The sequence below is a fragment of the Tamandua tetradactyla genome, chromosome 11, assembly GCF_023851605.1.
Source record: "Tamandua tetradactyla isolate mTamTet1 chromosome 11, mTamTet1.pri, whole genome shotgun sequence".
Classification (NCBI taxonomy): Eukaryota; Metazoa; Chordata; class Mammalia; order Pilosa; family Myrmecophagidae; genus Tamandua; species Tamandua tetradactyla.
The window spans coordinates 3146568-3151344 of record NC_135337.1 but is presented as its reverse complement, the minus strand read 5'-3'; positions in this window follow the sequence as shown (position 1 = coordinate 3151344).

Here is a 4777-nt window from a genome sequence, read left to right as displayed (position 1 = left end):
AACCTTGTGTCTGATGCTCCTTTTATCCAGGGTATGGACAGATGAGTAAAACATTAAGGACAAAAAATTAAATAATAATGGGGTGGGAGATAAGGGGTAAAAAAATTTGGGTAGATTGCAATACTACTGGTCAATGAGAGGAAGGGGTAAGGGGTGTGGGGTGTATGTTTTTTTCCCACTTTATTTCTTTTTTCTGGAGTGATGCAGATGTTCTAAAAATGATCATGTGATGAATACACAACTATGTAATGAAACAGTGATTATGCAATTTGGATAGGCTGTAGGGTGTATGAAGATATCTCAATAAAAAATAAAATAAAATAAAATAAAATAAAATAAAATAAATGCCCTGGGAGGAAGAAGCAAGGACACAGAAGCCCAGAGACATTCTGGAAGAAGGGTGAGCAGACATTGCCATGTGCTTTCCCATGAAGGAGAGGAACCCCGAATCCCATTGACCTTCTGTAGAGTCAAGGCATGTTTCTCAGGATGCTTTAGTTTGAACAGTTTCGTGGCCTTAGAACTGTAAACTTGTAACCTAATAAATCCCCTTTATAAAATCCAATCCGTTTCTGTTATATTGAATTTTGGCAGCTTTAGCAAACTGAAACATTGGAGAATACGTTCAGTGGTCATTATGACTTTGTGGCAGCTACCAAGAATGGAGTAGACAAAGTCCCATCTCATGGTACTGAAGAGTATGTGCGAGTTGATGACCACCAAGTATAGACTATGTTTTTAAGAAAGGGCAGTAAGGCATAGTAGCCAGGGCTGGCCCACAGCTCATCAGCGTGGGACCTCTGAGCAAGCCTTAACCTCTCAGCCTTGCTTACTTATGGCCTTCCCAACACTAGAGGAATGGAGATAACACTTCCCACCTATAGAGTTGTCAATGGGTCTAAATGAGTTAGTGTCTAGAACTGTCCCTGACACATAATAGGAACTCGAAAAATACTTGTCCATGAATAAGTAAATATCAACAACTGGATGTGTGGTCTTAGACTGGTCACTTCACCTCTCTGGGCTTCAGTGTTTCTTCATCTCTGGCAGTCACTGACTCTTTAATGTGTCTGTCCAGGTTTATTGTAAGGACTCACTGAAACATGCATGTGAAAAGACTTGGGGCAATTAAGGAGAAGGGATAGGATGCTGGGGAGCATGGAAAGATCTGGGACAGTCATAAGCAGGTCCATTCACCCACACTCTTCCCCAGTCACCCGCAGGGCGTACTGTCTGCCCTTGTGACATGATGTCCAGGTCCTGAGGGACAGCTTGCATTTTTAGTGCTTGGGCTTCCTTTCAGTGAGTTTATAAGCCTAACACCAGCATTTTCTTCTGGAGAGTACTCTGGAAGTTCACATAAACACACAGCACACACACTCACACACACTGCACATTTGCAGTTACAAAGACGCACACAGAGATACACAAGCGCACACAGCTACGCTCCCAATGAGTCCATCCCCGTCTCCCTGAGCTCAAGAGGGCTCTAAACCTCTGGGTTTCCCTGTCTCAAATGCCCCATGGCTGTCCACTCATGCCCTGGACATTTAATGCCTTCACTGATGAGGTAGCAAACAGGAGTCAGGAAGACAGAGTAATTTTTTTAAAATTTATTTATTAATTAAAAAAATAAACAAATGAAATAAAAATTAACATAGATAATCAGTAATTCACAATATCATCACTTAGTTGCATATTCATCATTTCTTAGAACATTTGCATCTATTCAGAAAAAGAAATAAAAAGACAATAGAAAAAGAATTAAAATGAAAACAGAATAAAAAAAAAGATTATACCTACCATACCCCTTATCCCTCGCTTTCACTGATCACTAGCATTTCAAACTAAATTTATTTTAACATTTGTTCCCCCTATTATTTATTTTTATTCCATATATTCTACTCGTCTGTTGACAAGGTAGATAAAAGGAGCATCAGACACAAGGTTTTCACAATCACACAGTCACATTGTGAAAGCTCTATCATTATTCAGTCATTCTCAAGAAACATGGCTACTGGAACACAGCTCTACATTTTCAGGCAGTTCCCTCCAGCCTCTCCATTACATCTTGAATAACAAGGTGATGTCTACTTAATGCGTAAGAATAACCTCCAGGATAACGTCTGGACTCTGTTTGGAATCTCTCAGCCATTGACACTTTGTCTCATTTCACTCTTCCCCCTTTTGGTCCAGAAGGTTCTCTCAATCCCTTGATGCTCAGTCTGAGCTCATTCTAGGGGGTTTGCTCAATCCCTTGATGCTGAGTTTCAGCTCATTCTGGGATTTCTGTCCCACGTTGCCAGGAAGGTCCACACCCCTGGGAGTCATGTCCCACGTAGACAGGGGGAGGGTGGTGAGATTGCTTGTCGTGTTGGCTAGAGAAAGAGGCCACATCTGAGCAACAAAAGAGGTTCTCTTGGGGGTGACTCTTAGGCCTAAATTTTAAGTAGACTTGACCTATCCTTTGTGGGGTTAAGTTTCATATGAACAAACCCCAAGACTGGGGGCTTAGCCTATAGCTTTGGTTGTCCACACTGCTTGTGAGAATATCAAGAATTCAACTTGGGGAAGTTGAATTTCTCCCCGTTCTCACCGTTCCCCGAAGGGGACTTTGCAAATACTTTTCCACTCTCTGATCAAATCACTCTGGGATTCATCCAGGCATCACTCTGGGCAAACCAACAAAATCTCATGTCCTACCTGAGATTTGGGTGTTCAATTAAGCTGTCTACATAAGTTATATTAGGAAATGCACTAGTCAAAATATAAATTTTGTACCAAATAAACATTTTTTGCTTTAGTCTCACACATCAGGTGAAATTTTAAAAGATTAATTACCATCTATTTTCATCACACTGCAGTAATGACATTCCTTTGTTCTTCCTCATGCAAAAACATTTTTAAAATTTGTACATTTAGTCACTATCATTATACACTCTAGTCATTCCTAGATTATACAGTCTCAATCTTTAACATCTATCTTTCTTTCTGATTTCATTTATGCCCCAGCCCTCCTCCCTCTATCATTCTCACATGCAGCTTCATTCAGTGTTTTAACATAATTGTATTACAGTTAGGTAGTATTGTGCTGTCCATTTCTGAGTTTTTGTATTCAGTCCTGTTGCACAGTCTGTATCCCTTCAGCTCCAATTACCCAATATCTTACCCTATTTCTATCTCCTGATGATCTCTGTTACCAACGAAATATTCCAAATTTATTCACTAATGTCAGTTCATATCAGTGAGACCATACAGTATTTGTCCTTTTGTTTTTGGCTAATCTCACTCAGCATAATGTTCTCTAGGTCCATCCATGTTGTTACATACTTCATAACTTTATTCTGTCTTAAAGCTGCATAATATTCCATTGTATGTATATACCACAGTTTGTTTAGCCACTTGTCTGTTGATGGACATTTTGGCTGTTTCCATCTCTTTGCAATTGTAAATAATGCTGCTATAAACATTGGTGTGCAAATGTCCCTTTGTGTCTTTGCCTTTATGTCCTTTGAGTAGATACCTAGCAATGGTACTGCTGGGTCATATGGCAATTCTATATTCAGCTTTTTGAGGAACCGCCAAACTGCCTTCCACAGTGGTTGCACCATTTGACCTTCCCACCAACAGTGGATAAGTGTGCCTCTTTCTGCACATCCTCTCCAGCACTTGTCATTTTCTGTTTTGTTGATAATGGCCATTCTGGTGGGTGTGAGATGATATCTCATTGTGGTTTTGATTTGCATTTCTCTAATGGCCAGGGAAGTTGAGCATCTCTTCATGTGCCTTTTGGCCATTTGTATTTCCTCTTCTGAGAAGTAGGACAGAGTAATTTAAATGACTCTCCAGATGTTGCAGCCATTTGCATCTCTGCAGTCTGTGGGTCTTGGAGAAAATAGATTCTGTCACTAGAAACTTTGTGGGGTGCAGGTGCAGCTTTCAAGAGAACTAGAAAATCATGATTTACATCATCAGCAGTGGCAGTTTTACCACTTAGAAAACAGAATTGTCCATGGTTTCATTTAACCCTCACAATGCCACCATGCGGTTGACATTTATAGATGATGAAACTGGAGCCTGGAAATGTAAGGCGACTTGACCAAAGTCATGCCGTTTGAATGGCAGATCTGGGCCTTAGCTTCTGACCTCAAAAGCATGTTCTTCTTGGCCAGACCCATGAGCTCAGCCTCCTGCCCTCTGGCGTTTGGCCTGGCTTCTCTGGGCTCCAGTTTCAGGCTGCTGGTGTTTGACTATCAGACAGGCCCTCTGGGGTCATGACCCAGGCTGAGAGAGGCTGGGAAAATTGTTAGTTTCTAGAAATTCATGGACGCTTAGCTTCCAAATGGGACACCCAGTTTCGTTCCCTCATCCAGGGCTCTTTTCTGAGTGTAGGGGTCTCTGGAGAAAAGCAAACATGAGCCAGAAGAGAGAAACAGGTCACACTTACAGATGGATTGCCTGGGCATGGGAAAGACTGCGCAGTGGTGAATTTACAGCAAGATGGCAACCTCAAGTCTTTTTGAAATGCAATGCCCAAGTGACAGTTAAATTCCTGCAGACAGGCCTTCCCCCTCTCTAACCTCACACAGGGACAAACAGAGCAGATGGAGACTGGAGATTGCAGGATTTTACGGCTCTAAAGGACAGTAGAGATCACCTAACCCAGTGCTTCCCAAACTGCCTTGATGACCAGAATCACCTGAGATACTTGTCTAAAACATAAATTCCAACCTCAGCCCCAGTCCAGGCCTCCAGAACCTGCATCTCTAAGGGAGGG